This window comes from Triturus cristatus, chromosome 4_1, assembly GCF_964204655.1.
Source record: "Triturus cristatus chromosome 4_1, aTriCri1.1, whole genome shotgun sequence".
In the NCBI taxonomy this organism is placed as follows: domain Eukaryota; kingdom Metazoa; phylum Chordata; class Amphibia; order Caudata; family Salamandridae; genus Triturus; species Triturus cristatus.
The window spans coordinates 495,235,084-495,247,686 of NC_140585.1; the positions used below are offsets into that span (position 1 = coordinate 495,235,084).

General features: G+C 50.9%; 1 protein-coding gene across 2 annotated transcripts in view; it reads right to left on the reverse strand.

The window, feature by feature from the left end:
• RECQL (RecQ like helicase) overlaps positions 1-12,603 on the reverse strand; it is a 275,541-nt gene that overhangs the window by 156,024 nt on the left and 106,914 nt on the right. The window contains exon 1 of one of the 2 annotated variants that reach the window (XM_085652721.1): positions 3,275-3,501. The exons of the other annotated variant lie outside the window; for it this stretch is intronic. The gene's annotated coding sequence lies outside the window, so the exon portion shown is untranslated. Of the gene's footprint in view, positions 1-3,274; positions 3,502-12,603 lie in introns of those variants that run through there. 2 annotated transcript variants of the gene reach the window in all.

Consider the following 12,603-nt stretch of genomic DNA (forward strand, 5'->3'; position numbering starts at 1 on the left):
TGCATAACCTCTTCAGCTCTGCTATGGTGAACCCCACAATCTTGCTAAGGTTCATCTCCATTCTTGTGAAAATTACAGGTGAAAAACATGGGGCATAGGGTGGATTTTATGAAAAATCAAAAAATGGCCAATTAAAAATAAGAGGAAAATGTAAAAATCCATTTTGATGTCAGATTATAAAAATGGATTTTTGGTTGAAGGCTACTGCAAAACACAAGTACTGGATCCCACCACTATCAACAATGTAAAAAACTGGGTAATTGGGAATTTGAGGGGGTAAGTACCCACCTAAAGTAGTATTCACAATCCTTGTCAGGGTGAACCACTAAAGTCACTAAATAAACACAAGCTCAACCCCCTGATAGCAATGGCACAGAGCAGACAAGCTTAACTTAGCAGCACTGTGTAATGTATTTATGCACTACTAGAGCAGAGTAAAACTTAGTAAACAAAATGAAATAAAAGAATCCAAAATGGGGAACCGGAAATCAAATCTTTTTACGTTTTAAGTTGAAATAGTGCCAAGAAGCACAAAGTGCCAATAATAGTCAATGCTCACAGTAGAACAGGCCCTATGCACAGTTTGATGCTGAACATGATGGACCACAGGCCGGATAAATTATCCAGGTTCGTCCTGGTCAAATATTTTAACTTCTGACTTTAGTCCTTTTAAGTCCCAATCTGCCACAGAAGAAGCATTCACCACACTAAGCTAGGGCTTTGGGGGCTGGGTGTGTGTATGGGGAGTGTACTATGGTAACCCTAGTGCCCTTCTACGTCTAAAACCAAGGTCTAGTTTGAATGAGTTCCTGTACCCACAAAATCCTAGAGACGGAAGTCTGGTAGAATAAATCTATGTTTTCAGCAACCAGACGGTGGATACATACAAATTGTTTTGGAATTCATTTTTTCTCTTTTGACGTGTCCCACAAATGGTAGATGTAAACCCAGAATACCTGTCAAAGAGACTTTGACACTCCTGCAGGATCAGACTCTGATATCAACAAGAGGCCTACTGTGATGGAGGCCAGTCTGGCAAGGGAAAAAAGAAGGGTGCAGGCCTAGGTGCTTGGGACATGGCAGCCTCTTTGAAGTTACTTATGTCCTTGGGCCCAGCCCACAAAACATCTTTTCAAGGGCACAACACCTGCTCACATCCAAGGCCTTTTGTCCCTGTCCTGGGAGCAAGTTCACACCTCATTCACGGACTGAAATGCTAATAGTGGCTGGCTGAGGAGGGACAGCAAAATGCAGATTTTGCTTCCAGGGACTTCAGGCAGGGCAAAGGTAACTTTTCTAAAAGTCCCTTTCCAAAATATGTATTACAAATACGACTTCACCAGTAAATTAGACGTGTGATAAACTTGAAGTTAAAAAAAAAAAATCTGTGGCAGATTACTAGCTGATAATAAAATGTATTAAACTTTATAAAGTGTCACAAAGCTTTCCTATGGAACAGCCAACACTGCTACAGTGAAAATAGCTTTTAGAGCATATAGCTTTTGTAACATTAACCTTTTACATGTACTGCTTTAAAATACCATGCACTCTAACTTATGGGCACAAAGGCCTACTTTGGCGTAGCTTGTTGATATTTAGAAGGAAGGTTTAGGTCTGTCAGCTAGAAGCTATGTAAGCAGGTGGAATTTGCAGTTTAAAACTGTTCAGCCAGTCTACAATGGTAGACCTACTTCACAAGCTTTACAGTTCAATTCCAGTGGATCGCACAATGTGTGCTACAATCCACCAGTAGCATTGAATTTGCAGGCCCTGGGTACACTTGGTACCATATACTAGGAACTTGCAGACAAATTAAACAAAAGTAGCAGGTGTATGTCAATTTTACCATGTTAAAACGAGGAGGGAGCACAAGTAATGTATTGCTTCTTAGCAGGGGTAAAGCGCACAGAGTTCTAAAGCCAGAAGAAATATGGTTCAGCAAAAAACCTAGAGTGACCCTTCAGAAGGGGCAAATTTCTAACAGCCTCTCAGAGAATCTAGCAGCAGAGCTTGTTGTGTCTGTCCTGAAAATATCGCACACAAGAACTCTTACTATTTCTCATTCAAGAGAGAAAATGAGACCAGAACCCACCCTATATTTAGAGCTGTGATTGCACAGTTCCAAGATTCATTGTAATCTTTGTTTCATTAGTTTAGTTATTACTGGGCCAGAATACTTTAATTGTGAATATTGAAGTAATTGTACCTGCTGCTTCTTGTTTTATCCATCTACGAAATGCCAATCAAGTTGGTTATAAAAAAAAACCAAAAAAACAACAGTACTTGGGTTGAGCACATTGAGGATTCATTTCCTAAAAACAAATGGAGTTGAAATCTGAGGGTGCCTTACTTTTAAGTACAAGAGAGAATGTGGTAAGTCAGGTGTTTTTGCTTTGTTCGTACAGAAAATTGCCCTTTTGGTATACGTTATTATAAACTTTATACATTACATTCGGCACGCATCGCTATAATTTTCAAATACCAAACATGAATCTAGCATGATATGCATGACTTTTTTGTGACCAACGCCTTTAACCAATTCCGGATTAGTTAAGAATGCTTTCAGTTAAATGTGTATATCAAACATACACATCCATTAGTATGTAACGCGCCGTCCATTTACATGTAAAGCTCGAAAGTGCACAGCTTTCTGTGTACATAAAACGTGCTCTGCTGAGCTACTGGAGAGGGGAGCGGATTTGTTACAACAGCCTTTGTTTACACTATATAAACATCCTGCAAGAAGCGCAAAGTCTTGAAGCCCGCCCTGCGGCAAGGGAGGTGTCGCTTTGCCTTTAATACATTGCATCCTCTGTGCTTTCGAGCGCATCGCTGCATGGAAAAAACTATCTCAAACTCAAGAAAGCTACTGTTGGGAAAGTACCTTTTCAACTAGAGTGAAGTGAATGGGTTTGCTGCCCTGTGATTACAGCGACAGTCATGGAGTGTTTGAAACGAGAGTGTGTGACAGAAGGAGCGGCAGGCAGGTGCCGAATGTGGGTGCAAGGTCAGTCTCAGAAGGCAGAGTACATATGCACAGCAGGCACACGTTTAGAGGGAAGCATGGGCATGGCGCGCCTCTATGAGAGTTAACGTGGCACATTTTACGCGGCTGGTTTACTTTAAACTTGATGATAAAATGCACGGCACCGACAGAGTATTTTCTATTGTTACAGCAAGGCAGTGGTGGTTTCTGTTAACTCAAGAGACTGCAGTAAAGTCGCGCATTCCGAATGAGGGTCGCTAGTGTTCGGGTGTCACGGGGCGCACTGACCTGCGAAGGAGTTCAGCCCTGCCGCGATGCAGCCTCGGAGTCCGCTGATGGTCGAAGAGAGCGCGGAGCAGGATGCAGAGCCTCCTTGCAGAGTCCGGGGCCAGTGAGTCACCGCCGGGGACCGCATCTCACTCCCGCCAGAACAGCTGCAGCCCCTCCTGGAGACAAGTGTGTATAGCAACCAGAGGCTAAACACGGCCGGCGGTGACTCACTGCATGGGCAAAGCGCGGGACTTTGGTGCCAGGGAGTCCCGTCTGAGGGGCAGGGGGGCACCCAGCCAACGGGTAGAGAGAGCATAAGGGAAGCACGATCCCCTTTGCTTTTAGAACATATCACATACTGTGCTTCAGCACCTCGCAGTAGGATATGAATCGCTATATAAATGCTATAATACAATCAGTGCACAAGCCATAAAAAAAAGAAGTGGGAGGACTAACAAATTTAGGCAGTATGCAAGTGACATCACAGCACAATAGGATAGCAAGGCCTCACAGGAAGTGACATCACAACCAATGACCTCACAGACAGTGACAACCCAAGAAGTGACATCAGATCTTAACACCTCACACATGTTTCGCAGGGCTATCATGCGTGTTGGACTTGGCCCTTTTTGCAGGGTCATCTCAGGACTTTTTGCCTTCCTCCTGTATTTTTTTTGACCTGTTGGTGGTTTTAAGACTCTGCACACTGGTGGTAAAGTGTAATGTAAATGTAAATTGATACTTGTATAGCGCACTACTCACGCGCAAGGGTCTCAAGGCGCTTGTACGAATACCGCTGTGGAACCCATCCTGGCTTTCCCTGTGAGGCGTCCACTCCTGGGCACCCCCAAGGTGGAGGCCAGGCATCCTTAGCGTTGTGGGGGCCGTTGTGGAGATTAAGCAAGCTATTGCCCAGAGTTGCAGAGTGGGACTCCATGATTGGAATGGCAACGAGGCGAGAATTATCAGGTCCGTGGAATTTTTGAGCCCAAGACCCGCCGAGGCGGGGAATTGAACCCTGGTCCCGGGCTAGACCTCTGCATCAGGGTCTGCCGCTCTAATCATTGAGCCACACTTCTCCACAGTGCATATGCTCTCCCTGTAAATTGTTGTTATGGATTGGTGTTTCCATGATTGATATATTTGATTTACTAGTCAGTCCTTTAGTACAGTGCACTGTGTGCACCCAGGGCATGTAAATCAAATGCTACTAGTGGGTCTGCAGCACTGATTGCGTCATCCACGAGTAGCCCTGAAAAGGTCTGCAGTGCACTGCAGTGTCTGCGTGCAGTTTGTAACTTCCATGTCGACTTGGCAAGTGCACCCACTTGCCAGTTCCTAAACCTTCCCTTTTCTACTTATTAGTCACCTGTAAGGTAGGCTCAAGGTACACCTGTGGGCAGGTTGCATTGTATGTGAAAGGCAGGATATGTCCTTGTGTGTGTGGCATGTCCTGATAGTGAATTACTGCCAATTTCGTTTTTTACAATTGCAAGGCTGCCTGTTCCCACAGGAGAGAATGGGGAATTTGTTTATAACATCTTACAAACATAACTACCCCTAGGAACGAGGTAGATAAAGTTAGTATGCCTGAACTCAGAATGTTAAAATGCATCTTTTAGTGAGGGTTTTTTTTTTACATTCTGTGTTTGAAAATACCACTTTTAGAAAGTAGGTATTTTCTTGCTTAACCATCCAGTGTGCCTCTGCTAGGTTTTTGTATTGCATGTCTGGCTTTTGGATGACAGGGGCTGGAGAGGGGCAGTGGCTCCAGAGAGCCTAATGAGTCAGGGCTGGACTGAATAGGCCTGGTCTGCATTTGAAGAGGTGGGAGGAGTAGCACCTCCACCTGAATACAGCTGTGCCTGCCTTCCACAATGATGGCTCCGCCCCTGTGGTGTGTCTGAAGGGCTCACACTGACAATGGAGGTTGTTGTGCACTTGCAAAGTGCCCCACAGAACTGGTTTTGGCTGGGTACAGACACTCTCTGCCTTCAGAAAACAAAGGATGTATGTGTATAAAAAGAGGAGCCCAAACTTCTAGATCACCACTGGGAAATCAAGAGGAACCTTTGCCAAAGAGAAGAGCAGGAGAAGCTGAGGAGGAATACTGCCCCTGTGCTGTTTGCTGTCTGGGGTTGGCCTGCAGTGACTACTTGCTGCCAAGGAAAGGAGAAACAGACTTTGCTGTTTGCTGTGTCCCCTGCTTGAGGAAGGTCTCCAAGGGTTTGAAACTGAGCTTGCCTCCTGTTCTGAAGTCTCAGGGACACAATGACTTCACCACCAGCTTCCCTGAACTTCCTTGCTGGGAGTTTTGACCTGCAAAGACGTGCCTGCTGTTGTTTTGGAACTCTAGAGACCGTTTCCCGCTGGTAGCTGGAAGAATCCACGCATCGTCCCGGATCATTGCATCGAGGGGCCAAGTTTGTGACATCGTTGGGGGATGCAGTAAGAAACCGACACATCACCTCCCCACGCAGTAAGAAACTGACGCATCACCTCCTCTCCGGTAAGGAACAGACGCATCACCTCCCCTGCGCAGCAGTAAGGAACCAACACATCAGCTACCCCAGAGCAAGGAACCAACCCATCACCTTCCCTGAGTGTAAGGAACCAACGCATCGCCTTCCCTGTGGCCAGTTTTGTTTGCTTGCATGACGCATCCAAGGTACTTTGTGTGAAAAGTGTTGCATCTGCAATATGCTTTGAACTGAACTATTTCTACCATCTGTCATATTTTTATTACTTTATTGTGGATGTTTTTCGTTTGGTCTTGTTTTGGTTTAGATAAAGATTACTTATTTTTCTGAACTGGTGTGGTGTCCATTTGTAGAACAAGTTACTTACCTTCGGTAACGATGTATCTGTAAGAAACATTAGTTAGTTAGATTCCTCACCTTAGAATATCCCCAGGCGTCAGACTGGATCCGGAAGATTTTTCGTCAGCAATACTCCTTGCGCCTCGCTAGGCGTCGTCTGCGGCTCCGCGTCCGTCGTCGGTGTCGTGCGCCGGAATGACGTCGTCGGAGTACTTAGATGCCGCCCTCGCACGCTGACGTCAGTTCTTGTACATATCTTTCCGCGCCAGGAACGCAGAGCCATGCAAAGACCGACACTGGTGCCAAAAATAAAATCTAGGGGCCTGAAAAGGATAACCTTAACCCTAGATGTCAGTTCGCAGAACGGGGAGGATGGGTGGGTCGGTGAGGAATCTAACTAACTAATGTTTCTTACAGATACATCGTTACCGAAGGTAAGTAACTTGTTCATCTGAAAGAAACACGTTAGTTAGATTCCTCACCTTAGAATAGATACCCAAGCAATACCGTCCCAGGTGGTGGGTCTGCGAACCAAGTTCACACCAGAAAGTCCTGGAGGACAGAACGGCCAAAGAAGCCATCCCTCCGGACTTGGCTGTCAAGGCAATAATGCCTGGCAAACGTGTGTAGCGAAGCCCACGTTGCCGCCTGACAGATGTCCTGCAAAGGGACACCCCGTCCCAAAGCAGTAGTAGCCGCTGTGGCCCGAGTAGAATGGGCGCGCAGCCCAACAGGAGGGTCCTTTTTTGCCAAGGAATAACAAATTTTGATGCACAAAACGACCCACCGAGAGATGGTCAGTTTGTGCACGGCTTTCCCCTTCTTAGCACCCACGTATCCAACAAAAAGTTGGTCGTCCACCCAGAACTGCTTTGTGCGGTCCAGATAAAAGGAGATCGCACGTTTTGGGTCCAGACGGTGGAGCCTCTCTTCCTCTTTGGAAGGATGCGGAGGCGGAAAGAAGGTGGGCAAGGTGACAGACTGCCCAAGATGAAAGGGGGTCACCACTTTCGGAAGAAAGGAGGGACGAGGCCGAAGGACAACCTTGTCCGGATGAACAGAGAGAAAAGGAGGCTTTGATGATAAAGCCTGGAGCTCACTCACCCGTCTAGCCGAGGTGATGGCTACCAGAAAAGCAGTCTTAAGCGTCAGCAGACGAAGAGGACAATTATGAAGAGGCTCAAAGGGAGCGCACATTAGAAATGTGAGAACAAGATTCAAGTCCCACTGAGGCATTACAAAAGGGACAGGAGGGAACGTGTGAGTAATGCCTTTTAGAAAGCGTGTAACTACAGGGGACTTGAAAAGAGAAGGCTGATCAGGAAGCCGCAAGAAGGCAGAGATGGCAGCAAGATAACCTTTCAGGGTGCCCAGGGCAGAGCCCTGCCGGGCCAAAGAAAGAAGAAACAGTAGAACCTCAGAAAGAGTGGCGGAAAGGGGATCCACAGCCTTTGCTGTGCACCATGCCACAAATTTGTTCCACCGGCAGGCGTATACCGTCTTTGTGGAGGGACGCCTGGCGGCCAGAATGATATCACAGACTTCAGGAGGCAAGTCAAATGGCATCAACTGCCGCCGCTCAATCTCCACGCATGGAGGTGGAGGCTGGACAGGTTCGGGTGGAGGACCGTCCCCTGCTGCTGCGACAGAAGATCCTCCCGACGGGGCAGACGTATCGGAGGATCGGTCAACCTACTGAGTAGCTCGGGATACCAGTACCTTCGTGCCCAATCCGGAGCCACCAAGAGGACTTGGGCCCGGTCGTGCCTGATCTTCTTCAGCACTCTGGGCAGAAGTGGTATAGGCGGAAAGGCGTACAACAGACCGCAACTCCACTCGTGACGAAAAGCGTCGCCGAGCGAGTGCCGCCTTGGAAATTCCAACGCGCAGAACTGCTGACATTGCGCGTTCTCTTCGGTGGCGAATAGATCTAACCAAGGCTCTCCCCACTGCTGAAAGAGACCTTGCGCCACTTCGGAGTTCAGACGCCATTCGTGATCCATCATGCACCGGCGGCTGACTTCGTCTGCTCTGGCGTTCAGAGAGCCCGCCAGATGTTGAACCACTAGGGTGACGCCCTGGTGTTCCAGCCACGTCCAGAGGCGCAGAGCCTCCTGACAAAGGGTCCACGACCCCACCCCGCCCTGTTTGTTGCAATACCACATGGCGGTGGTGTTGTCCGTGAACACCTGCACGACACTTCCCCTGACAGAGGGAAGGAAGGCTTTCAGTGCAAGTCGGATCGCTCTCAACTCCAACAGGTTGATGTGGAGACGAGACTCCGCCGGAGACCAGAGGTCTCTGATCTCCGCCTCTCCCATATGGCCACCACATCCCAGGAGGGACGCATCCGTCACTACGACATGCTCCAGTTGGGGAAGGGAGAGGCTCTTGCCCTTGACCCAATCGCGGTCCGTGAGCCACCACTGCAACTGCTGTGCAGTGCCCTCCGAGATCAAGACATGGTCGGACAGGTTGCCGTGATGCTGGGCCCACTGAAACTTCAGGTCCCACTGCAGAGCCCGCATGCGCCGCCTGGCGTGATGCACTAGTAGGATGCAGGAGGCCATCAGCCCTAGAAGCCGCAACACTAGCCTGACCGAAACCCAGGATAGAGGCCGAAAGATGGGAATCAGGGCCTGAATATCCCGGACCCGCTGTTCCGGCGGATAGACCCGGAACTGCGCCGAATCGAGAACCGCTCCGATGAAGAGGAGCTTCTGAGAGGGACTCAGGTGTGACTTCGGCACGTTGATGGAAAATCCCAGCAAATGCAGGAGATCCGCCGTAGTCTGGAGGTGGGAGACGACTGTCTGGGGCGAGCCCGCCTTCAACAACCAGTCGTCGAGATAGGGGAAGACTGGAACCCCTGATCTGCGCAGATGAGCTGCGACCACCGCCATCACTTTCGTGAACACCCGAGGGGCACTGGTGAGGCCGAAGGGGAGCACGGTAAACTGAAAGTGCTCTTGGCCCACCGTGAACCGCAGGGAACGCCGGTGGGCCGGCAGGACGGGAATGTGGAAATATGGGTCCTGCAAGTCCAACGCTACCATCCAGTCTCCAGGGTCTAGGGCAGCTAGAACCTGAGCCAAAGTTAACATCTTGAACCTTTCCTTCCGGAGGAAGGCATTGACGTTCCGGAGGTCCAAGATAGGGCGTAGGCCCCCATTGCCCTTCTTGGGAACCAGAAAGTAGTGGGAATAACAACCACGACCTACTTCCGGGCTCGGAACGCGCTCGACGGCCCCCTTGGCCAAGAGGGCCGAAACTTCCTCGTGGAGAAGATTCAAATGATCCCCCGAGATACGGTGGTGCTGCGGTGGCATGGCTGGAGGGGTCGTCTCGAAGGGGAGGGAGTAGCCCCTTCGGACGATTTGCAGCACCCACCTGTCCGATGTGATGGACTGCCAGTGGAGCAGGTGATGGCGAACTCTGCCGCCACTGGCGTGGAATGGGCCTGAAAGCTCGGACTAGGAAGGCTTTGAGGCGGATGCTGCCGGGGTGGATGTGGGCTGACCGCGTCGTCCTCCAGAACCGCCTCGGCGGAAACCACGTCCGCGACCGCGCGCAGGTTGGTTCTGCGGCTGGTGGCTAGGCGTACGTGAGGAGGCACCCCTTCCTTGGCCACGAAAGGGGCGAAAGGCGGAAGTTTGCGACCGAGGGGCCGAGAGGCCCAAGGACTTGGCCGTAGCCCGGGAGTCCTTAAAGCGATTCAGCGCACTGTCCGCTTTCTCGCCGAAAAGGCGAGTGCCATCAAAGGGCATGTCCATGAGGGTGCTCTGGACATCGCCCAAAAAGGACGTGGACCGCAGCCAGGCGTGACGTCTAAGCGCCACTGAGGTAGAAATCGCCCTACCCAGCGAGTCCGTAGTGTCAAGCCCACATCGGATAGCATGTGGCGCTGCATCCCTCCCATCGGCCAGAGCCTGGGTAAGTCGTGTCTGGACCTCCTTCGGACACAGGGGCAGCACGTCCTCCACCGTATCCCACAGAGAGTGGGAATAACGGTCCAAGAGACAGGCGGTGTTTAAAGACCGCAGGCCCAAACTAAGGGAGGAGAACAGCTTTTTGCCAAACTGTTCCAGTCTCTTGGAATCCCGGTCCGGCGGAGCGGTCGGGAAGGAGGATTGGGAGGTAGAGGCCTGGATAACCAGGCTCTCGGGGGTAGGGTGTTGGGACAGAAAACTGGGGTCGCCCGGAGCAGCGCGGTGGCGCCTGGCGACGTTCCGGTCCACAGGAGGAACTGTGGAGGGCTTGGACCAGTTGCCCTGCAGAACGTCAGTGAGGGCCTCATTGAATGGCAGCAGAGGCTCAGTGGAGCTTGCTGCAGACTGAAGCACCTCAGTGAGGACGTTAGTCCTCACAGCCACGGCAGGTAGCTCAAGCCCAAGGGCTGCGGCCGCCTTGCGCAGCACCACAGAGAAAGCAGCACCCTCCTCCGAAGCCACAGTCGGAGGAGAGATGAATCCAGTGTCTGGAGAGGTATCCAGACCACTGGCCTCCCCCAGTTCATCTGCCCAGTCCTGTGACAGTTGAGCCTGAACGGCCATAGGATCCTCGGATCCCTCCCATTCGCCCCCATCATCCGATTCCTGGTATGCAGGAGGAAGGATCGGAGCCGGGCGATAAACAAAATGTGTCTCCAGCGGCGCCGAACGCGGCGTCCATCGACGCCGTAACGGCGCCGGGCCCGGAGCTGAACTGGGGCTCGACGCCGAGCGGAGTCGGCGTCGGAGGTGGTACCGGTGTCGACGCCGGCGGAGGAGGCGTGACGAGGTCGACCGGCGTCGGCGGGGACTCGGGAACGGGTCCCTCGGGCACTTGCGGCGTCGAGGCCGGAGCCGTCGACGGCGCCGGAGCCGCCGGCAGGCAAGGTTGCCCAGTTGGGTCTGCGGGGCCCGAAGGCGCGCCAGCGGGCGTCGACGGCGGAGCCAGGTTCCTCATGGCCGAGAGGAAGGCACTGACTTCCGCCGGCGTCGCGTCAGTCCCAGGGACCGGCGGTTATGGGGACTTGCGCGGCGCCTGCGGCTCCGCTGGAGCCGCGGGGGTGGAACCACCCTGACCCTCGGCCGAGTCGCGCGACCGGCGAGGGGAGTCCGAAGAGCGGTGTCGCCTCTTGGACTTCTTGGAGTGCTTCGACTTACCCGAAAACTTGGAGCCAGACGATCGATGATGACGTCGGCTGCGGCTCCGCGACCGATCCTTGGACCTCCTCCTGGACCGGGATCGAGAGGGGCGCGGAGCCGAGTGGCGAAGCTCGAGAAGCTTACGGGACCGCTCCCGTCTAGCCTTCGAGGTAAGGGCCTTGCAGTCCGAACACGACGCCGCGTTGTGGTCGAGGCCCAAGCAGTAAAGGCACCGGCGGTGATGGTCCGTAACCGACATCAAGCGGTTGCAGTCAGCACAGGCTTTACAACCAGGCATCCTACCGGCACCGGAGTCGAGACAAGATCAAAAAGGATCGAAAAAAGTTAGTCAAAAAGTGACTAAAGGGGTAGCTCTCCCGGATCTGCGCTTACTGGCGCGGAAAAAAGAAGAACTGACGTCAGCGCGCGAGGGCGGCGTCTAAGTACTCCGACGACGTCATTCCGGCGCACGACGCCGACGACGGACGCGGAGCCGCAGACGACGCCTAGCGACGCGCAAGGGGTATTGCTGAAGAAAAATCTTCCGGATCCAGTCTGACGCCTGGGGATATTCTAAGGTGAGGAATCTAACTAACGTGTTTCTTTCAGATGTGTTTTTACTGTTTTACTGTATGTGTTCACAAATGCTTTACACACTGCCTCTGCCAAGCTACCACAGGGGTGAGCAAGGGTTACTTTAGAAGTGTATCCCCCTTACCCTGACTAGAAGCAAGGATCACTATTTGGACAAAGGTACCTCTGCCAACTAGAGACCAGCATTTCTGGCAATGCGTATTACGAGATTTAACAAATGAGATTTTGCTTCGGGTTGTGCCGAAAAACGGACGCATCACCGATGCAAAATGTAGTAGTCCTCAACTTGTACATTTATTTTGCAAAAACTCTGCCACAAAAAAATTGGCAGCAAGGATAAACGTGCCACTAAATCTATTCTGCATAATTGGTTGAAGTCTGCATTTTAAAATATTTTAAGGGGTTAAGGCACCTGTTGCAGGGATCTTGGTGTGCCCAGTAAATCCCAGGGAACACTAATAATGGTACGGTAACTTTGGAAGGTGACGCATTTGCAGAAGAGATCTATGTTTTCTCTAGTCCCAGTTTTGAATCAAAGTAGCATTGCAGGTTAATGTGCATCTTGCAAAGCACGTCATCTAACATGCAGATGACAGATTTTTATGTAGCTAGGTAAGTGGGTTACTGCTTTTAACGCATAGATCATTTTGTTACTAGCAGTTCATTAACTGTAATCCACAGCACAGCAAGCTATGAAGGACAAGTGACTCCTACACCTTGTAATCCGCACTGTCTTATGTAACACATCCTGTACATTGATTTACACATTTATAGGATTTATTATCAATGCATAATGAGTATGTGT